This window comes from Leuciscus leuciscus (genome assembly GCF_965113295.1).
Source record: "Leuciscus leuciscus genome assembly, chromosome: 2".
NCBI classification, from domain to species: Eukaryota; Metazoa; Chordata; class Actinopteri; order Cypriniformes; family Leuciscidae; genus Leuciscus; species Leuciscus leuciscus.
In genome coordinates this window covers 3542688-3566889 of record NC_138726.1, presented here as the reverse complement: position 1 = coordinate 3566889, position 24202 = coordinate 3542688, and the positions used below count along the sequence as shown (strand labels likewise).

The 24202-nt window shown below is 38.0% G+C and overlaps 1 long non-coding RNA gene across 1 annotated transcript in view; it reads left to right on the top strand.

Moving 5' to 3' along the window:
* Window positions 1–8660: 8660 nt before the first annotated feature.
* LOC309492222 overlaps window positions 8661–24202 on the top strand; it is a 41980-nt gene continuing 26438 nt past the window's right edge. Inside the window, exon 1 of the long non-coding RNA XR_014203477.1 lies at window positions 8661–10207. This is a non-coding gene — a long non-coding RNA (uncharacterized lncRNA). The remainder of the gene's footprint in view (window positions 10208–24202) is intronic.

Below are 24202 nucleotides of genomic sequence, written 5' to 3'. Positions count from 1 at the left end.
CCTAAAAATGTTTGGAAATAAGATACCGTCATGAGAGGAAGAACGAGAAACAAAAGAAACCCAGAGAGTAGGTAAAGAAAAAACCTTATGTGCCCAAAAGAAAAAAGGTAAGGAAAGGAAGTATATGTAAGCGCTTTGAGGTCTCAGAAAAAGCGCTATATAAATGTAACGAATTATATATATATATATATATATATATATACAGCTGCAAGAATATGCAGTGAGAGGGGCGTCCACCACAGCGACATCAAGCTGGAAAACCTGCTCATCAACCAAAACACCTTGCAGGTCAAATTAATAGACTTCTAATAGAGATGCACCGATTACAATTTTCTGGGCCGATTCCGATTTCCGATTTTTCATTAAGTTTGACCTGCCGATACCGATTTTAGCCGATTCCGATTAAATTTTTTCTAACCACTTTACAGCACACACAAATATTTATTTTATATCTTTTCTGTAATAGAACATTTTACAATTTGCATAGTACATATTTTTTTTGAACAGATAAACGCTATAAAATAGAACTATTTTTTTTTATTGAAAACAACCCAAACACCATATATACATTTGGATGCTGCATTAAACAAATTCTTAAAGGGAAAACAAATTTAAATAATAAATCAACTACACAGCTGATTCCAAGGCTGCGTTCCAGTCCAAAGTTGTCATGCCCTTCACTTGCTAACTTCCCTCCGTCTCGTTCACTCGGATGTACGTCATTGCGAGTGCCCACTACTGGCGGAAACTGCAATGGGCTGAATTGGAACGTCCTAAGCCCTTGATCACTTGGAATCAGCTGTAGTTGATTTATTATTTACATTTTTTTCCCTTTAAGAATTTGTTTAATGCAGCATCCAAATGTTTATATGTGTGTTTGGGTTGTTTTAAATAAATATATATATGTATAATATATCATAGAGTTGTCTGTTGTGGTGGTGATAAAACGAGATCTGTGGTGACGTCACAATCGTACTGCATTGTGGGACATATTTACATTTACATTTATTCATTTAGCTGACGCTTTTATCCAGAGCGACTTACAATTGCTATATATGTCAGAGGTCGCACGCCTCTGGAGCAACTAGGGGTTAAGTGTCTTGCTCAGGGACACATTGGTGTCTCACAGTGGATTCGAACCCGGGTCTCTCACACCAAAGGCATGTGTCTTATCCACTGCGCCACCACCACCCACATATAGGTGCCTGAAGTGTACATATGAAGTAGACTCGCTCCCTCGGTCAAAATTGAGGGAACGAGGGTCTGTCCATCTAAACTTCCCTCGTCCACTTCACGAAGTGGAACGCACTTCAAAATGGCGGCAGGGATTCCCCCGAGGGGAAGTGCTTAGGGAAGTTCGCAAGTACATGTCTAAAAGTGGACTGGAACGCAGCACAAGTGATCAAGGGCTTAGGACGTTCCAGTTCAGCCCATTGCAGTTTCCGCCAGTAGTGGGCACTCGCAATGACGTACATCCGAGTGAACGAGACGGAGGGAAGTTAGCAAGTGAAGGGCATGACAATTTTGGACTGGAACGCAGCCCCGTTGTGAATGCACACCGAAAAAAAATACGCGCTTGCGGTCTGTACGGACGTAATTCACGAGGTTTCCTTATATGTGTGTTGCGTGTGCATGTGTGATGCTGATGTTGCGCGATGTTAATCATGCGGCGCCCGAGTGCATTTGACCGGCATAAAATCGACATTTGTCAGACACGGCCGATCACGTGAAAATCGGCCAATTCCGGTCACCAGCCGATCAATCGGTGCATCTCTAACTTCTAAGTCTATTAAGATCCTCCTTCACGATTGGTTCCAGGTATCGATCCTCACCTAAAAATGTTTGGAAATAAGATACCGTCATGAGAACCAGAACAAGAAACAGAAGAAACCCAGAGAGTAGGCAAAGAAAAACCTTATATGCCTAAAAGAAAAAAGGTAAGGAAAGGAAGTATGTCTATATATCCATAGATGCAATTACAGGTCAAAGCACAGCTTACATGCACTATTGGTTGACGTTGAGACCAAGCGGCAACCTCCCCGTCTCTCTCTTGAAACCAACACGGAAGTGAGTTAAACTGCAATTCGTTGACTGGCCGCTTGAGGCTGGTGCCAAAAGTGAGTCAAATCTGTATCTCCCCCATGTTAAAATGCCAAATTTTACAGCAGAAAAAGACCTTTTTACAGCCTGGTGTCAGTATGTGGTTTTGGTCTATACAGCTAAGTTTGCCCTTCATGACAACTGTGAGGGGGGTGAATTTTTTTATAACTCATCCGTTTAGTTGATTAATCCTTAAAGTTCTGCATAATTAAGGGTGTGTCCACATTTGAGTGACAGGTGGATTCCCGCTGCTGTGGTCATTAGCCATTTGTCTGCTGTCTGTTAGCCGTCACGTTACCTCAGGTAATTTATCGTAAAAATAAATAAATTCCAGCTACTAATCTTAGCATTTCTGCCGTGTTTGCCGTGTCGAGATTATTTCACTGTCATAATGACTTGCTGTGGGGTTAATTGTATTAACAGATCGTCCCAGAAGAAGCCTGGACTACATTTTTTCCGGTGAGTGAAATTCTAATATAATTTCATTTATTAATTTTATTTCGAATAATTTATTTATTATTTATAATTGCATTTAAAACTTTATTACACTCCAAGATCCAACAGACTGTGATTAGACGTTGTCATATAATGTTACGCCTGCATTTCATAATTTAGCGTAACATTACTAACACTGACTATATTGGAAGTATTTTTTGACATATCCTCAAAGATATGTGTAGGAAATTAGCCTGTAATTACTCAATAGACAGTACAACGAAACAGAATGAGGACTAGCACTAGCGGTGATGTCCGCCACAAATTCTTAAGCTAAAATACATTTATTAACGTTACAACCTTTTGGACACTGTAGTAATTTAAGTTCTATTACTTGACAGTAGTCTGTGAAGGAGGTAACTATCTATTTGTTTGTGTAAAGTTTTCCTCTAGGTGATCCAGAACATCTGGACCAGTGGATGCTCAACGTGAAACGACAGAATTGGACTCCTAACAAGTATTCTCGTCTGTGCAGTGAACATTTCGAGAGTCATCACTTCACTACTGACTCCAGGGTACAGACACCTCGTTTCATACCTTACAAAGAGTCAAGCAACATATTGGTTGAAATTGGCGAAAAATTGACCATCATACATTCATTTACATTACATTACTAAATATTTGATTAGGTCACTGTTAAGGTGAAATTAGTGACACACCAGTTCAATTTAGGATTTTCCATGCAAAAATCAAGCAACATGACCACTTTTTGCCAACCTTTACATTTCAGTGCTTTTAGGGCTGCACGATATTGAAGAAAAATGCGATAACTCATTACATAATGTGATATTCTATATGCGATACGATAATGCTTAAAGTGTGTAAAATACATTTAAATGATCTTTAAAATATCTTTAAAATTATATAACCTACATGCGTTTCACATTCTTTTTTTTGACAAGAAAACATCCCTACAACTTCTGAAAGTGAACATCAGTGTTTTACTGTAGCATAAAGGCCTATTTATACTTCTGCGTCGAACTGCCGCCGTAGCTACGTCGTAGGCTGTGTGTAGCGCGCGTACCCTTCGGCGTACCCTGACGTGCACCTCTCCAAAAATGTAACAACGCGTCAATTCTACGCGGACGCAAGCGCTGTGATTGGTCTGCCAGAACCCCTCCCTCGGGGTTTCACATGCTCCCTAGGTGCGCGTCAACGCGGACAACAACGCAGAAGTATAAATTAAAACCAACACGTTCCCTACGGCGTATAGGCTCCGGCGTAGGTCCGACGCAGAAGTATAATGAGGCCTTAAGAAGTGTTATTTTAACATCAGTGTAAACCACTGGGTTTAGAGTTTTAGGTTATCCTACATTAGGTTTATTTATCAACAGAAATGGAATAATCAAATGTAAAAATAAAACACTGCTTAGTTTTCACTGTATGAATTAGATATACACTGATTCTTGTTAAAGCAACAAAATGTTTTTTTTGCGAGTTATTTTCTCTTTGTCTTTTTTTCATGACCCCAGTTATTGCAAGCTGTGGTGGTATGCATATCGCGAAATATACATTTGCGATATTTCGATATATTGTGCAGCCTTACCTTTTATGCAAATACGATAAAATAAAAAATTATCTCTGTGAAATTCGTGTTTGAAAAATGATTCTCCAAGCGAGACAGCGGAACACAGAATGATTCCGTTGTGACACTTATTGCGAACAGTTACATATTTGTTTAATAGCAATAATAATTTTTAAATGTAATCTGTACATTCATACTAGTGTTAGACCGAATAATGAAACATAAACGCATACATCTCTGTTATGAATAACAGCCATTTACAGCCAATATGACCAATAATGTTATATTTTGTATGCTTCCTGTAATTTTTATTAGGGAAGTACATGTCTGAAGGACACTGCTGTGCCAACCATTTTCTCTTTCTCCAAGGGCAAAGAACAACAGCCAAAAATAACACGCTTGGTAAGTATTGATGAGGTGGTAAGTGGCATCCCTATTTCATCTGTAAATAGTAATGAGGAGGTTGCATATGTAGACAATATGAGTAGTGCCAACAGCTATGCTGTCAATCAGAGCAATGTCATGATGATGGAAGACACATCTGAACAGGCCTTTGTTGCTCAAGATGTTGTGCATGATGACATTGCTCTGACAGTGAATGTGTGTGAGGATTATGGTTTGGGTAGCAGCGTTCAACACACAAATCAGAGTGGAAAACAATCACACTTTGGTTCTTTGAGTGATCACTGCTACTATATTTCAGAGTCTCCAAAACATTGTAAATGTTACTTGGAGCCTGCATGAACTAAGTAACATTCAATGTCTGCTTTAAAAGAAGTACGTACATACATGTGTTGTCTCAAATTAACCTCAATGTCAGATGTACCTTACTGCGAACCCCACCAATACCAGGATGATTTTCAGTTGGAGTCTGCATGAACGGGGCCCAACTCTTACAAATCACATGCTGCGATGCTACAGTAACATGCAATATTGACACAGTTGTAAGTTATACATAGAGCCTTTATACATAGTGCCTTCCTTAACCAACACATACCGCTGATTAAACTTATAGTTTGTGTGGGCTTTCCCATGTCACATTAAGGACTGTTCAATATCTCTTAAGAGTTCGCATGAATATTGATCTGTTTGCCATTTATTATGTGAAATACATATGCAACCTCCCTGGTCAATATTTATGTAGATAGTTTCTGGAATTCAAGGATCAGTTCATGACATATTTACAAAAAATGTATATATTTAAAAAAAAGTATTCTCTCATGTTAAGTTGCCAGCTTCAAAAAGTTAACATCCATGGTTAGTTTGGTTTTATATCATATATATTGCGTTATTGAAGTGTTACAGTAATACATTAATACAGTATTTTAAGTTATGTTATAAAAAAATAGCTTTAAATCTCATTTTTATTTATACTGATTGTCATGTGATTTTTTTTTGGCCTGATTGCTGTTTTCATTACAGCTGGGCAAAATGTTAATATTTAAGGTTGTTCCTATCCCTTAGTTTTCACCATTGTATATTGCTTTTCCAGTGTTGTATGTTTTCTATTTTTTCCATGTCTTGTACCTGTCGTTTTGTAGTGTCTCGTATGTTTGTCCCGTGTTATATGTTCTCACTCATGGCCTGCACCTTGGCGTGGTGAGTGGGCTTTTAACCAAGACAGGCCATACTGAATGTATTGTACCAGTATTTTTTAACCTTGTCATCTTTCTCTCATGTAGGGTGTGTGACGTCCCCTGATTTTTGTGTGTCAGTAACCATACTCATGTTGTCTGTTGATGTGCCAGAGGAGCTGATTGCAGTATCCGTCCTCCAGATGTGGAGCGTTCTGATTCCAGCTTCCATCATGGCTCTATACCTTCTCTGTCATTGCCTGCACCATTTTGCTTTGCTTAACTTTTTGTTTAACTTGTAGTCTACTACTGATTAAAATACCCCATATCTGAAGTTGCAGTTCAGCTGTTAGTGTTTGTGGCAACTCACTTTTGATAAACACTAAAACAATAATCAAAACATCATTCTAAATTTACTTCATAAAGCAATGAAATGAAAAGTCAATGCATTCCATAAAAACTGCTCATACAACTGTGAAAGATTGAATTGAATTTATTTAATTCTTCAGTCAGGATTAAGCAGAGTCGCTGCAGAGACCATGGGATGGTGGTGGTGGGGAAGGGGGGGGGGGGGGGGGGGGTAATGTAGGGATGAGGAAGAGCAGAGGTAACAGTGTTATGGCTACAGGTGTTTCTAAATTAACATAAAAAACTCAACATTAGCCATGATGGTCAGGGCTATATTTAGGCCTAACAAAATGGCCCTAAAGGCAAAATTCAAAAGCAGTAACACTGCCCACTGTAAGCAGTTCACTGCATTTGGATGTGGCCTTTAAGGCAGTTAGCTATTGTATTTAAAAACATATCATTTCCCCTAGGTGTGAAATGAACTCCATCTTTCAAAAATAGCCCAGGACTGTCATGTCTAATGTGAGGGTGCTCAATCATGGCACCATTTAAGCTACGAACAAATGTAGCCATAACACTGTTAACAACATTTTTTGCCTTGTTAATTTTCACCGGATTGGCACCAGCCTTCCACCGGCACCTCTGGGTCACAGCTGAAAACATAATCGTTCGTTCGTTCGTTCGTTTATTTATTTATATAGCACCTTACAGACTACCACCGTAGTTCCAACTACGTGTCTGTGTGCTCTCGTGTATCATTAGGAGTGTCTGAAAGATGAAAACAGTGAGAGATTGTGTGACTGGTAGTGGCCGGCGCGATGCTAATAGAACCACGAGCGCGCACTCCCATATACGGGTAAAAAGAGCGAATAAAAAAACAGATAAGATGAGAAATAGGTAAATAAGATCTGTATTGCACTGTATGTGTGCTTTTGTGTATCAATAGGAGTGTCTGATAGATGTAAACAGTGAGAGATCGTGTGGCTGGTAGTGGCCGGCGCGATGCTAATAGAGCCACGAGACGCGCGCTGCATTTGTTTGTTTTTTTAAACCTTACATATTGTGTAAGTTCGAGTGGCCGGCGCATATATCCGTGACTGGTCGAGTGGCCGGCGCATATATCCGTGACTGGTCGAGTGGCCGGCGCATATATCCGTGACTGGTCGAGTGGCCGGCGCATATATTCGTGACTGGTCGAGTGGCAGCTCCCCCTGCCGCGCAAAGATTTTACCCCTACAGCCCTTAAGAGAGCAGCCAGAAAAATGGAGTGCAACTGGAAGAAAATTTCAGCATTTCATGGAAAGAGAGCACGATTGCATACAGAGAGGCCTTAAAAGCTGCTAGATCTGCTTATTTTTCAATCCTATTAGAAGAAAATAAACAAAACCATAGGTATTTTTTTTAAACAGTGGCTAAACTAACGAAAAAGAAAGCTTCAAGCCCAGAAATGTCCAAGTAACACAGCAGTAATGACTTCATGTACTTCTTCACTTATAAGATTGATAATATCAGGGACAAAATTATAATTATGCAACCGTCGACTACAGTATCGCATCAGGGAGTGCATTTTAGTCTCCCTAAGGAAAAATTTGATTCATTTATTGCTATAGGAGAGGAAGAATTCGCTAAACTCATTAAATCATCTAAACCGACATGTATGTTAGACCCTATACCGACTAAGCTAATGAAAGAGATGCTTCCAGAGGTCATAGATTCTCTTCTTACTATCATTAATTAATCTTTGTCTCTAGGATACGTACCAAAAACCTTTAAGCTGGCTATGATTAAACCGCTTGTTAAAAAAAACACAACTTGATCCTACAAAATTAGTCAATTACAGGCTGATCTCGAATCTACCTTTTCTGTCAAAGATACTAGAAAAGGCAGTATCTTCACAACTATGTTCCTTTTTAGAAAGAAATGATATCTGCGAGGATTTTCAGTCAGGATTTAGACCGTACCATAGTACTGAGACAGCTCTCATTAGAGTCACAAATGATTTGCTCTTAAAGGAGAACTCGGCAACTCTAGCGAACTCTAGTCACTTCTTCGCTGATTTTTCCTTTTGTTGTCGCATGTTTTCCCCACGAGCTCCCCCTACAGCTGTGGGGGGGCGTATATTTCACAACACGGTCGTAAAAAACTCACTTGCGGCGGCCTCCTCCCCCTCTCTACCGCTGCTCATGTGCGTTTGTTTTGATCGGAGCAAGCCAACTGTATCGTGTGGAGCTATGTCTACCGAGGTGGGTCATCTGGTAATACATCATACATGCGTGTGTGTTTATGTCGAATTGCCGTAAAGCAATTCGTGTTTCGCGCTCGTTCTCGTTCTCGCTTCTCACGAGACTTCCAATTTCTATCTTGCCGGGACGGTAGTCCCCAAGTTGCAAGGTTGGTTTTCCGCCTGGGAACGCTGGGGGGAGCGGGGAAAGTCACCAATATCACCAGAACAGGTTGTTTAACCATCCAAATGAATTCTAGACAGTTTTATTAAGTTAAAAAAGTTACCAAGTTCTCCTTTAAAGGGCATCTTGCAGGTTAGACTACCCAGTGAGTCAAGGTATAGAAAAATAATGTAGGAACTAGATTTAAATATAAATATATACTTCAAGTCAAGTCAAGTCAAGTTTATTTGTATAGCGCTTTTCACAATACAGATTGTATCAAAGCAGCTTCACAGTATTAAATTAAAATAATACAACAAAGTTTGTTTCAAGAGGAATTTATTGATTGATAAAATTAAATTAAATATCCCCAAAATATCCCCAACTGAGCAAGCCAAAGGCAATAGTGGCAAGGAACCGAAAAACTTCATCAAGTGACCTAATGGTGTCCTAAAACTCCATCAGGTGACCTAATGGAGAAAAAAAAACCTTGGGAGAACCCAGGCTCAGTCGGGGGCCAGTTCTCCTCTGGCATTTATGAGCTAGAGGCCGGATTGTAGTTTGAACTGTAGGATTATATGAATGCCTGGCCGAAGAGATGCGACTTTAATCTAGTTTTAAACTGGGAGAGCGAGTCTGAGCAACGAACAGTATCAGGAAGACTATTCCAGAGTTTTGGAGCCAAATGTGAAAATGCTCTCCCTCCTCTGGTGGTTCTGGATATCCTAGGTATGACCAAAAGCCTTGAATTTAGTGATCTTAAAGAGCGCGATGGATTATAGGGCGATAGAAGATCCGTTAAATAGACTGGAGCTAAGCCGTTTAGGGCTTTATAAGTCAGTAGCAATACCTTGTAATTAATACGGAACTTTATAGGTAACCAATGCAGTGATGATAAAATCGGTGTTATATGATCATATTTTCTTGATCTCGTAAGAACTCTAGCGGCGGCATTTTGGACTAACTATAGCTCAGGGGTCGGCAAGTAACTTTGGCCGCGGGCCAATATTGTTTTTAGCCAGTAGATGGCGGGCCAGCTACACGGAGTAGGCCTATGGATACAAATTAAATACTCTTATATAGGCCTATAATTGTGGAATATGATGTGTCCATCACCATCCGTGGATCATTCATTCAATCTTTTTTTTTTTTTTTCAAATTAAAACCAAAAATAAAAAGATGAAAAACGACTTGTTTTTCCATTATTTATTTCCTGAACTGAAATGAAAAAAACGAATAAGGATGGGTTTTCTGATTGTGCTCAGATCAAAAATAGAAAAAATGAATTACTGGATTAGACTAATTTTAATTTTGATTTTTAAATTTTAATTTAACACCTTATGCATATATCAAGGAAATCATTTTAAACAGATCAAGTACTATTGTGGTAACAGATTACAGCCATTTTAATAAAGGTGTGAATAGCAATCATGCCTCATTCCGTACAGTCCGACTTTTGAACTTTATTCCTTTTTTTTTATTATTATTTATTCGGGGACACACACATACACACCTAAGGTTTAAGGAGGTCTGCGCGGGACTGTTTTTTTTTTTTCATCCCGCTCCCACAAGGTTCTATTCAGCAACCGCTTAAAATATACTCGGTGTTCACCCGCTTTATTTCCCGACCTGACGGGTCCACAAAATTTAGATCTCGTTTCCATAATCTCACATTCAAATGTCTCTAACGGAAAGAAGGAGATGAAGTAGCCTATAATAATTATAAATGCTATACAAAAATTGTGTTCGTGTCAATATAAATAGTAGGCTATTTTAACATTGTACTGTCAGCAGAGAAAAAAAATGCCACAAAAAAAAAAAAAAAGAAATATAAATAACATAAATTAAATAGGACAAAGCCTATCACTCAAATTTCTAAGCAACATAAACGAAAATCATATTGCCCTACTGACGAAATGAAGTAGGCTATTTTCTGCCGAACTATTTCAAACATCCTTGCAAAAAAAGAATGTTGTTGACTGACAATGGTTTCAGTACCAAACAGCTCCTCAGAGCTAGATGTACAGGTGGTCAGAATTAAGTGCGGATACGCGCTGTCAAAAGATGTCGGGAGTGCGAGTGGGCTATTGTCAGTCAGACCGCCCGCTCCGTCCAAAGTACACCAGAGTTCTGACCGCTAACGTCTTTTGACGCGCGAATGGACACAAAGTGGTCAAGCGTATAACTAGACGCGGCAGGCGCGAATTTGACGCGCTATTCGCGTCCGGTGTGAACGCACAGTTATACTTTAAATTGTAATCCCGCGCCGCATGATTCCCTATGGGCGTTTCACACAGTATGCGGCGGTGAAATCGCCGCGCGACTACGGCTTTTCTCAAGTAGTGGAAGAGTTTTGTGCAGCATTTAGGACTACCAAAATAATCCGGCGGGCCAGAAAATATTGCTGGCGGGCCAGTTTTGGCCCGCGGGCCGCCAGTTGCCGTTCCCTGCTATAGCTTGTTTATTGAGGATGCAGGACAACCAGCTAATAAAGTATTACAGTAATCCAGTCTCGAGGTCATGAATGCATGAACTAACTTTTCTGCATCAGAAACTGATAGCATATTACGTAGCTTAGCAATGTTTCTAAGGTGGAAAAAGGCTGTTTTTGTAACATATGAAATATGATTTTCAAAAGACAGGTTGCAATCGAGTATAACACCCAGGTCTTTTACTGTAGAGGATAAAGTAACAGGACATCCTATGATGTTAAAGTTGTATTGTGCGAGGTTTTGTGGGCGGTTTTTTTGAACCGATAAGTATTACCTCTGTCTTGTCTGGATTTAATAAAAGAAAATTACGCCTCATCCAATCTTTTATATCTTTAACACACTCTGTCAATTTGGAAAATTTTGCGTTTTCATCCGGCCTTGATGAAATATATATTTGAGTGTCATCAGCATAACAATGGAAACTAATTCCATGTTTCCTTATAATATTTCCAAGTGGCATCATATATATTGAAAATAACAGAGGGCCTAATACAGATCCCAGCGGCACTCCATAGTTTACTGGAGTTATGATCGATTTTTCTCCATTTAAATAGACAAAATGGTAGCGGTCAGATAGGTATGATTTGAACCAGCCTAGTGCTTGTCCTTGAACACCAGTATAATTTTGTAGTCGATCTAAGAGTAATGTATGATCTATAGTATTGAACGCAGCACTAAGATCAAGTAAAACTAGTATTGAGATACAGCCTTGGTCAGAAGCTAAAAGTAAATCATTTGTGATTTTAACGAGCGCAGTTTCAGTGCTATGATGCGGTCTGAATCCAGACTGAAACTTTTCATAGATATCATTTTGTTGCAAGAAAGAGCCCAGTTGTGCGGACACCACTTTTTCTAATATTTTAGACATAAATGGAAGATTTGAAATGGGTCTATAATTTGCTAGATTATTATGATCTAATTGTGGTTTCTTAATGAGAGGTTTTATAACTGCCAGTTTAAATGTTCTTGGAACATGACCTAGAGATAAAGACGAGTTAATAATATTGAGGAGAGGCTCTTCCACTACAGGTAACACTTCTTTCAGTAGTTTAGTTGGTATAGGATCTAATAAACATGTTGTTGTTTTAGATGAAGTGATACGTTTATTTAACTCTTTTTGTTCTATAGTTGTAAAGCACTGTAATTGTTCTTGCGGGGTGATAGTTGAAGCTGAATTATAAGGCGCGATTGAAGATTGAACGTTTACAATTGTGGTTCTGATGCTTTCTATTTTCTCAGTGAAGAAGTTCATGAAATCATTACTACTGAACTGTAACGGGATATTTTGTTCGGGTGACGTCTGTTTATTTGTTAGTTTAGCCACGGTGTTAAATAAAAACCTTGGATTGTTGGTGAGGTGCTCAGCCCTGGCCGCTTTTAGGGCCTTTTTATAACGTGACATACTGTCTTTCCACGCGATTCTAAAGACCTCTAAATTAGTTTGTTTCCATTTACGCTCTAAAATACGGGTTTCTCTCTTTAGAACATGCGTAGTATTGTTGTACCATGGTGCTTTATTTTTCTCTCTGACCTTTTTTAATTTAATAGGTGCAACCACATCCAATGTTCTAGAGAGAATGGTGCTCATAGTGCTAGTTAGTTCTTCTAGTTCATCTGTTTGTTTGTGTTCAGGCGGCAGCTGAGACAGATTAGATAAGCAATTTGAGAAATTATCTATGGTGGATGGGAGGATTGTTCTGCCTGGTTGATAACGCGACGCCGCATGACATATTACAGCAGTACGTAATATGCAAGTTACCATGTAGTGATCAGTGACTTCATCACTTTGTGGAATGATATCTATATCGGTTGGATCGGTTCCATGTGATATAATTAAATCGAGTGTATGATTAAGACGATGTGTTGGTCGGGTGACGTTTTGCTTGACCCCAAATGAATTTAATAAATCTGTAAACGCAGCTCCTAACGCATCATTTGGATTATCTACGTGTATGTTAAAATCTCCAACAATTAATGCTTTATCGACATTGACTAATAGGTCTGAGAGAAAATCTGCAAACTCTTTTAGGAAATCAGCGTAAGGCCCTGGCGGTCTATATACGGTAGCCAAAGCTAGAGATAATAGGGATGTTTTTCTAACATCTAAGAGCGTAACATTTAGTACAAGTACTTCAAATGAAATAAACTTATAACCCGTTTTCTGAGTAACATTTAGAATATCTCTATAAATGGTTGCAACACCTCCGCCACGACCAATCGAGTCACAAATGATTTCCTCTTAAAGGGCATCTTGCAGGTTAGACTACCCAGTGAGTCAAGGTATAGAAAAATAATGTAGGAACTAGATTTAAATATAAATATATACTTAAACGCTATTAAGGCTTCTAGAGTCGTTTTTGTGAGAAAATTTTACATTGAAACATTTTTTTATTTTAAACTTAACCTTCCTCTGATTATAATCCCCTCAGTTATAAAGGCAGAAATGTCAACACAACCATGGAAAACACTCAAATAATTAATGTAAACATAAGTTTAAAATCACAATGAACACTTAACAATTATCTCTTAACATTAAGGTGCAAAATTAAAGAATACGTAAGAAATGCTTAAAGTGTAATAAAATAGTGCAAAGTGTTAAATATAAACATAGAGAAACCGACAACGGTCTTGCATAATTTGCAGACGACATTGGTCTGACTACTATGGAAGCTTGTTTCCGCCACAGAATAAAACATTTTAAAAGATAATTGCGACTTTTTATCTCACAATTGCGAGTTTACATCTCGCAATTCTGACTTTATTTCTCAGAATTGCGAGATATAAAGTCAGAATTGCGAGATATAAAGTCAGAATTGCGTGAAATAAAGTCGCAATTGCGTGTTATAAAGTCAGAATTGCGAGATATAAAGTCGCAATTGCGTCTTAAGTCAGAATTCTGAATTTTTTTCTAATTGTGAAAATATAAAGTCCAATTCTAAGGGGGAAAAAAAGAATAGCCTCAATAGCCTCAACTATTTTACCTCAGAATAGTTTATATCTCACAAGTCTGACTTTATAACACGCAATTGCGACTTTATATCATGCAATTCTGACTTTATATCTCCCAATTGCGTATTACAAAGTCAGAATTGCGTGATATAAAGTCGCAATTGCGTGATATAAAGTCGCAATTGCGAGAAAAAAAGTCCGAATTCTGACTTAAGACGCAATTGCGACTTTATATCTCGCAATTCTGACTTTATATCACGCAATTCTAACATTATAACACGCAACTGCGACTTTATTTCACACAATTCTGACTTTATATCTCGCAATTCTGACTTTATAACACGCAATTGCGACTTTATTTCACGCAATTCTGACTTTATATCTCGCAATTGTGAGATAAAAAGTCGCAATTATCTTTTAAAATGTTTTATTCTGTGGCGGAAACAAGCTTCCATAGTAGTCAGACCAATGTCGTCTGCAAATTATGCAAGACCGTTGTCGGTTTCTCTATGTTTATATTTAACACTTTGCACTATTTTATTACACTTTAAGCATTTCTTACGTATTCTTTAATTTTGCACCTTAATGTTAAGAGATAATTGAAGTGTTCATTGTGATTTTAAACTTATGTTTACATTAATTATTTGAGTGTTTTCCATGGTTGTGTTGACATTTCTGCCTTTATAACTGAGGGGATTATAATCAGAGGAAGGTTAAGTTTAAAATAAAAAAATATTTCAATGTAATATATTTGTCTCCTGGTCCTTATTTTAAATAGGTCATAAAAAAATATCAATAATTATCGATATCGACCGATATGAAACCCTTATATTGTGATACAGTTTTCAGCCATATCGCCCAGCCCTATTTCAATGTTTAAGTTTTCTTTACTGACTGACTCACTCATAAAAGATAGTTTTTTGCTGAAATAATGTATGTAACTTCTGTTGCTGTTTGTGGTCAGGGACTATTATTTCCAGCGGAAGGAAGGCTTTTAGTGATTTTACTTCATGAAAGTTGCACAGATACATATTTTTCGGCTTTAATAAATGTATTGTGTAGTAACTGTTTTATAAAAGCAGTAAGGTACTCAAGGCTAGTGTTGGATCATAATTAAATTATCACCTTAATGCTTACATGGTTGAAACCAACAAAAGCACATCCATGTATGACGTAGCAGAAGCGTTTTTGAACTGCAAGATTCTTTAATCTGTAGATTAAAAAAATAATAAAGTACCTGATAGTGAAGTTTGTGGGATGAGAGACAAGATCTATAGCAAAATGATGGCCTCTCACGGTGGCTCCATACAAAGACCAGTCGCTGATGGAGGCACCACAGCCAAAATGGACAGGAGTTCTGCACGAGTCAGGTAAGCAGAATAAAATACACTGTAAATAAACAGTATTAAAACAAAGGGTTAAGTCACTAGTACACATGACCTTCCATGGCTTAATGCTTCCATAAATTACATTTAGGAACTTCATTTTTAATATTCATAATTTAACAGAGGTGGAAAGTAACTAACTACAAACACTTTCGGGTAAGGTGTAAACAGCCCCTTAGTGGCGAAACAATGTAATCGATAAATGCGTTACTCTATATGCTGATATGCTGATTTACTCTATTTTGATTGCTATCGTAGACATCAGTGTTTATATTTGAACTTTGCACTTTTATCCCAGTACTACGATCATTTGAACTATTGTGTCACAGAAATAATGGTACTATGAGGTTGAAAAGGCTTTTCAATGCATTCAATCTCACGTTGCTTCCACGCGTCCACTTGAAAGGGATATTACGTCACTCAACACTAAAACATAACGACACATTTCATATTTAACCCTCTGATTATCTTCATTTGGGACGACACTAGTTATCTTTGGGGTCCCCAGACAATAACATTTAATTTTGTAACAGAATAGTAGTTTTTTTTTTTTATGTAATTTTACACTGTTTATTAATGTTTTTACTCAACATTTGTGCAGTTTTTGGAAGATTTATGATATATTTTAAATTTCTTTAAATAAATAAATATTTATTTAAATAGGCTTTTTACAAAAAACAGCATTTTATGTAAAATTCACTTTATAAAAGACCCATATTTCTAACTTTCATTCATGGGCATAACATGGATAATTTTACATGGTTTAGTGTAAACTTTTTGCCCATATTTTGTAAAATGTAGTTTTAAAAGTAAAAAAATATCATTTTAGCTACTAGATGGCTATAGAGCTCCACTATATGCTATTTGACTAACTGAAAGATATCTTTTCACAAGATTTTCCAGTTGGATTCATATCTAAATATTATGAAATCACAATTCTAACAATAAAAATGTTTGTTTTTTTGTACTGAAATTTAGTTTTTTTCAAATAATGTTACATTATGATTAGAATCAAACCTGAAAAGGATAAAAGTTGAAATTTTAGAGTTTATCATTTATTTCAATCATCTTTTTTTCATATAATTAGTACAAATGTGATCTACACTTCAGTTACTAACTGTAACAGAACAGATATGTACAGTTAGATTATATATTGAGTACAAATACATGACATGAACATTAAAATGCAATGAATTGAACAGCATAAGTTAACAAATAAGCAAATAAAGCCACCTCCGTTTCTCATAACAAGCGCGGGTGAAGCTCCGGGTGTAGCGTTAGCGTTAGCTTCGTCCTGTCACTGGCCTGTAAATCGGGTTGGTCCGGTCGGACATCCTTTATTTCTTAAAGGACTTGTGAAAGGTTTTTATTTGTAAATCAATGACAGAATTTGGTTTAACTTCTGCCATTCTCTCTACGAAAATGATCAGCCTAGCGATGTTTTGACGTAGTCGGACTGACGGTGTCGCCCGCGCACTCGCAGACGCAGTAGTGGCAAAGAGCGTTGAGTTGAATGGCAGGTGACGAGAACCAATCAGATTGGATAAAATAACATGTATCCAATTCTGATTCGCCAGGGACGCAGCGACCTGCGTCCGGAGGAGAATCTTTAAGAAACCAATCAGAGACCAGCTTCAGGTCACATTCTGCCCGAGAATTTAAAGACTCCATAGACATCCATTTGTCCGGCGTCCCTCTCACATGAAACTGCATGAAACTTATTGAAAAACATAAAGAAAATATTTGATCGATTAAAGCCAGTTTTTATTAAATGCTGAGGCTCTTACTACTTACATTGTATGAGTAAACTATTTTATTTTTTATTTTTATTTCATTTTTATATCATTTTTGTATACATGTATATTTCTGGACTTTTGATGGGGGCGGTGCCCCAGCGCCCTCTATTGACAAGCCGCTACACAAAATAAAACGTGGCGCCTTTCTAAGCGGGTAAAAAGGATAACTATAATGTATGGCGGAATAGCACTTGGGACTCGTTTTATTTTGTGTCACCATACTTGGTCGTGTAACTACTCGTGTAACTGTATTTAAATAGGGAAAACGTGGAGGTGTTTTGGTCGCTTCTAACTTCATCTCTGTTTGGTCCCTAATGAATGAACTGGGCTAAGCTAAGTGCTATCAAAGTGTCGCCGTGCGCCAGAGCGATTGAGTGCTCACACTGAGACGAGAGAGGTATGTATCAACTCGTCTTAGTTAAGGGAATAACAGTTTAATATGAAAAAACAGTGGAGTGTTCCTTTAAGTTTGTTTGTAGTTTGTCGTCAGTTCGTCAGATAGAGTTCGGGCGTAGATGTTATGGAAAGGTGCATTGTGGGTAACAGCGGCCATTTTAGAGGCAACGCAAAAGCCGGTTTGGAATAAGGTAATAGCATAGCCGGCCGGTCTCCACCGGCACCGAGAAAGAAAGAGTTATGGACCGTGACAAAAAAAAGTATACTAGGGCTGGGATGGTATGGATTTTTTCTTACCGCGGTTGAAAAGCAAGAAATTACCGCGGTATAGCAGTAAACCGCTTTAAACCTCAACCCCCTAGACTATAGGCACCTATATTTAGCGAAGCGGCGCGGAGAGACGTAAGACACAATGTTATTAGACACAATCCATGTCATTATAATCAATGAATCCATGTCATTAGACACAACGTGAACACATGTGAAGGCCAGTGTTTATTTGTATTTATTTTTTTGCGGTGATGAGCTCAGACCCGCGGTAGGCGTCACGTGACCGTGGTATTGCGGTAACCGTCCCGCCCTACTGTATACTGACAAACTTAAGGAAGCCAAACAACGCTACTTACATTTTTTGTGATTATAGGCGGAATCAATCCCTATGAACAAAGCATGGAGTAATAATTATGAAAGCTTACCAAGCCTCAGTTTCCCTGATATTTTCTCCTACTTGGTCTGTGGAGTGAGCGCTTACACCTCCGATCCAGGGCCAGATTAACAATTTCATGTGCCCTGGGCAACAACATTTAAAAACTTGTCACTGAAGGCTCACTATGGCAAGCCGTTTTAGCTTAAATTGTACCCAGCGTTACTCGTCGTAATTGCATTTTTACTAGTAAGAATTCAATTAGAGAGCTCTACAATTCAATTCTTACTAGTAGCAATTACAATTAGAGAGCTCTCCAATTCAATTATTACTAGTAAGAATTACAATTATAGAGCTCTCTAATTCAATTATTACTAGTAAGAATTACAATTACAGAGCTCTCTAATTCAATTCTTACTAGTAATAATTGAATTGGAGAGCTCTCTAATTGTAATTGCTACTAGTAAGAATTGAATTAGAGAGCTCTACAAATGAATTTTTACTAGTCGTATGTCTCCATTGACTTCCATTCATTTTTAATTACGGAGCTCTACAATTGAATTTTTACTAGTAAAAATATGAATTAAAGATATGTATAATTGCAGAGCTCTGTAATTGAATTAAAGAGCTCTGCAATTACATTCTTACAAGTAACAATTCAATTGTAGAGCTCCGTAATTAAAAATGAATGGAAGTCAATGGAGACATATGACTTGTAAAAATTCATTTGTTGAGCTCTCTAATTGGAATTGTTACTAGTAAGAACTGAATTAGAGAGCTCTGTAATTGTAATTCTTACTAGTAATAATTGAATTGTAGAGCTCTCTAATTGTAATTGCTACTAGTAATAATTGAATTGTAGAGCTCTCTAATTGTAATTGCTACTAGTAAGAATTGAATTGTAGAGCTCTCTAATTGAATTCTTACTAGTAAACAGCGCCGCCGCTCCCACCACGCGCATCACGCGCAGTGCGTAGGGCACCAAGTGCTGAGGGGGCACCAAAAATTAATAAAAAAAATAAATAATTATAATGCCGATATTATTTCAGTATAGAAATATTATTAGGCATAAACTTTGGCAACGCACGTAACAAAAAAGGGGGAACAAGATAATTTAATTGCTCTAGTCTAGAAAGTACCGCCCCCTCGCCCCCCGTTGGATGGTCCGTGCCGGTTGTTCGCGCGGGCGCCTGACGAAGTTTGACAGACAGACAGTAGGCAACTTTTTTGGAAATGGCCCCGAAAAGACAGCAGGAGTCAGGATCTGAGAAAAGAAAGAAAAAGAAACTGCGAGATGATGCCCGTGCATCACTTGCAGGTAAGTCCATGTTTAATCATTCTTAAATACGGGAAATGTGCTGCATGTGCTGCTGCTAATCGTAATGCGCCTCGAACTTGCTGACGTTAATGTTAGCAAACTATGTTATTATTATAACTTATAACTTCGGTGCAAGCTAAATTGAGATTTTACTGTTAAACATTACCTATTTTACAAATAACTGACGCCAGCTAGCTGTTACTTTCTTTCTTTAGATATTGAGCAGTAGTTTATGGTTTATTTTGACGTGACGGTGGTTAATACTTTCTCAGTAACAGTAAACGTTAGCAGTCAGTGCTGTGCACATGGTAGGCTAACAATTCCTCTTAAATATATATATAAAAATATAAAATGTCATTATGAATGATATACAGCAAAGATTACTGTTGAATTGTGTGCATTTTGCACCTCAATCTATTATGCTTTTATATTATATTATATTGGATTTATCAAATAGTTGATAAATAAGGAATAAAGGGGGAGAACTCCTTGGCTGCCATGCTTTCAGTTTTAAATGTTTATAATTTTTTTCCGGTATAAGATTCTTTGTTTGAATATTTTGTCTAATAAATGTAATTTATTCAAAGTGACATTGCATTTGGGAAAAACATGTCTGGATTATTTTGAATTTTTTTTTATTTTGCTATTCTGTTTACTGAAGAAAAGTTTGCACTTTCAAATGTGTGTGTGTTGGCTATTCTACATATGTTTACAAAGTCAGCAAAGCTGTGAAGATTTTACTTTCTCTGTTTAGTGTTCTTAAGTTTTCTACTGTGATGCTGCTATTGTGTTATTATTGGTATTGAGTTCTATGTTTGGTAATAAAAAGTTAAACTGGCAAAAACAAACTTTTTTTTTTTTCAGGGTCGGGGTGGGGGGCATCATAAAGGAATTATGCTTAGGGCACCAAAATGGCTAGCAGCGGCACTGCTAGTAAAAATGCAATTACGACGAGTAACGCTGGGTACAATTTAAGCTAAAACGGCTTGCCATACTCACCTGCAGTTCACAAATGGATGAGTGCAAGATCTGCAGATCTACAAAGTAAACGCGGAGAAAACAATCGTTCGCACTAAGGTACCGTTAACAAGCATCAGTGGTGACACACACACACACACACACACACACACACACACACACACACACACACACACACACACACTTGTCAGATTCTGTGAGCTATGAAGCTTGTCTATGCGGGTTTGTTACACTTCAGGAGTAATTTATCATACGTGCAATAATCCACTGTTTTCGTCCGGTAGTAGGCTATAATATTGACGACCAGCGGCGACCCAAGCCATCCGACGCCTCTTTGGGATTTCAGACACCAAGTCTCCTTGTGTTTTTTCCAAGTAGGAAAATGGGGAAAACTAATATGATTTATGAGGCGTTTGCCCTGTCGATAACGAGACCGATTACAGCAGTTCACAATAAAGCAATACTGAACCATTTTCCAAAAAATAACCTAAATTAATGACCAAATGACCAACGTTACTGCCTACTATACGCTACTATACAGTACATCTACTTCCGTACCGTGATTCCCACAATGCGACGTGACGATCCCGAACTCTATTGTTGTTAAGTATGAATTAAGTTTTTGGTATCTTGAAGTTTATTATAAAGAATTATTATACATTAATATAACACACAGACACAAACCACAAATACAAACAACATACTAAAAGAAACCAGAAAAGATTAATGTGCGTTTTTTCCTTTCCTCACAAAACAGCTGTGAGTGACGACAACACGGAGCGGGTAAGAAAAGCTGCTCTGATTGGTAGGGCTGGTTACCGAGTTCGATACTTTTTAGGGTACCGACCGAATTGCCTCGATACTATCGAGTATCGAAAAATGACGTTGGTCGGTTCCAGATTTCGATACCGAAGGTGCAAGAATAATTCGCAGAGCTTTTCGAATTAATCGCGTATTGCAGGATAGACAGGATTCTTTAGCGCAGCGCGACAGTGTAATTATTGAGAGATATCGTTTTTCTCGTGAGGGTGTTATTTACATCATTAATTTGTTGGAACCACACATTAAGTGTTCAACACGGAGGAGTCGGGCTTTGACAACTGCACAGACTGTGTGCATTGCCCTGAGATTCTTTGCGAGTGGCACTTTCCTTTACACTATTGGAGATGCAGAGAACTTGGTGAAAAGTGCTGTCTGTCGTGCCGTTCGCAAAGTTTACCTGGCACTCAAGCAGTTTTTAGGGTTTTTTGTGGTATTTCCAAGCCACTTAAGACCCCAGGTTGTAAAGCAGAATTTTTTTTGCTATTGCAGGTACATTTATAATTGTTAATGACATGCAATCATGACCATGCCAAAAAGTATGACTAACAGTATGTGTCCTTCAGGCTTCCCTAACGTGATTGGTGCCATAGACTGCACACACATCCCCATCAAGGCCCCACCAGGCCCCAATGAAGGGGATTTTGTGAACCGAAAGGGGGTTCACAGTGTAAATGTGCAGGTAAGTTACTATTACAATTTATAATATTCCAGATTAGTAATATATATATGACATTAAAAAAAAAGGAATGCAGTTGACTGACTAAAATCTCTTAGATGGTGTGTGACTATGTTCCATATCACAAATGTGGAAGCAAAATGGCCAGGATCAGTGCATGACTCAAGAATTTTCAGAGAGTCACATTTATGCACATTATTTGAACGTGGTAAGGGAACATATAAATGTCAAGCTCACAGTATTACACACACTTATGCTGAGCCTAACAAAACTGCATTTTTCCATTATACAGGGGATTTTGACGGGATCCTGCTTGGAGACAGGGGCTATGCCTGCAGGCAGTATTTTATGACGGCCTTCCCTGACCCAAACCCTGGACTACAAACCCGTTACAATGCAGCTCTAGCCAGGACAAGGGCACGCATTGAAATGACCTTTGGGCAACTAAAGGAAAGATTTCACAGTGTCTGAAAAGTCTGAGGGTATCACCTGACTGTGACATAATTGTTCCATGTGCCATATTGCATAACATTGCCACTATCAGAAAGGAGAGGAGCCCTGTGGTGGGGGTGCAGCCTGATGATGACGACCTCCAGCCAGTGCACTTGGACCAGCCTAGTGGCAGAGCTGCACGGGACAGAATTGTGGAACACCATTTTTGAATGTGTAATAAAAGACAAGACAAATATGCTTAGTTCCTGGAGTTTTATTTAAACAATTCTTTATAAAGAAAAGCCAGCAAGTCATCTTTTGCCTGTAATAAGAGATAGTTATGTAAAGTCAGCGATACTACTATGTGTCAAATGGTGTATTAGCACTTATTCTGAAGGTCCTTTTGAAGCAACTCAATCTCTAGTGCAATTTTTCTCTTTTTCAAGTTGTCGAGTTCAATTTCTCCTCTTAATTTGTGTTTTTTCAGGTCAAAATGCTTGATTTTTTGTTGAAGATGCCGTTTATATAGGGAATGGATGTCACCCTGTGTCATTTTGTAAAAAAAAAAAAAAAAGGGGCCAAAACATGCCTCATGCAACAAAAGTAAAAAGTAAAAGTACAACACTGTCCACCTCTGTATCAGTTCTTTTGTGCAGACTCTTCTGCAAGCCTTTCTCTAGGTGTGGACTCCTGCAACTCATATTGCAGACTGAAAGAATAGGTACACAAGTATATACAAATTAGTGTAAAGTTATTTATGCACTTACAGGTTCTTCCTCCAAAGGACAGTCATCTGAGAGGGTTTCTTCACTGTCCTGTGCAATGGAAATAAATGGGCATTACAAAGTGTTGCACTTTCTTCCCTTTATGCAAGTTAGAAAAAGTACACAACTTACTGCATATGCTTCAGCCACCACTTGCTTGGGAACAGGTAAAAGTGTTGGTGTATTATGTAAAACTGCACAAAAGAGGGGGAAAAAAATGTCATTACAATTAACTACACTGTAAAAAATATAATGTGATCAAGAACTCATGGCAACATATTTTATATTAACTAAAAGTTTAGAAGTTTTCACTTTCACAAACGGTTGAAATGACTGTACCAGCCATTTGGATTATACTTCATTTAATGCAGCAACAAATCATTTGACAGTGTACTAAGAGAATTGAAAGCTCATTTAGCCTACCAGTAATGAAGGTGTTGCTGCTACTGGTCCCTGGCTTTGGGTCTGAGGAAGAGCTGCCCCCGGGGATGCCCATCTCCACAATGGTTCGGTTTTCATTCAACCCAAGGGCCAGCTCCTCTGCTGGGGTATATTGTGGTGGTGCAGGACCACCACCTGTTTTATTGATTTTTTCAGCCTTTTTCTTGGTGGTTGTTATAAACAGACAAACACATTATTTAACAGTGGCTTTTAAAAAGAGGGGGAAAAAGTGGCTTTTTAAAATAAAGACAGTATAAGAATTAAAGGCTAAGATTTTGTAGAATATTCTTGTACTTCACTTTTACTTGTCCCCATGTTCTAGTGGGTCCCGTGGTGGCTCTGACATAAAAGAACAAAGTAATTATTCAAATGCAAAACTACATACTGTAGAAAGTGATAGAAACATGGACCATGGACAGCACTTACGCATTTCATTTGTCTGCTACTTTTTGCCAGCCCTCTCTCCTGGCTTTTGCAGACTTTGAGGTGTTCCCTGTCGTTTTAATTAAAGACTCAAATTCGGCATAACCTTCTGTGAGGGACCGAGAAGACAAGAACAAGGAACACAAGCTTTAAAAAAAAAAAAAAAAAAAGGGTCTTTATTTGAACCCAAGAAAAAAATTTAATTTTACAAACTCATACATTTCTTACAATAAAAAATAAAACAAACAGACAGAAAATGAG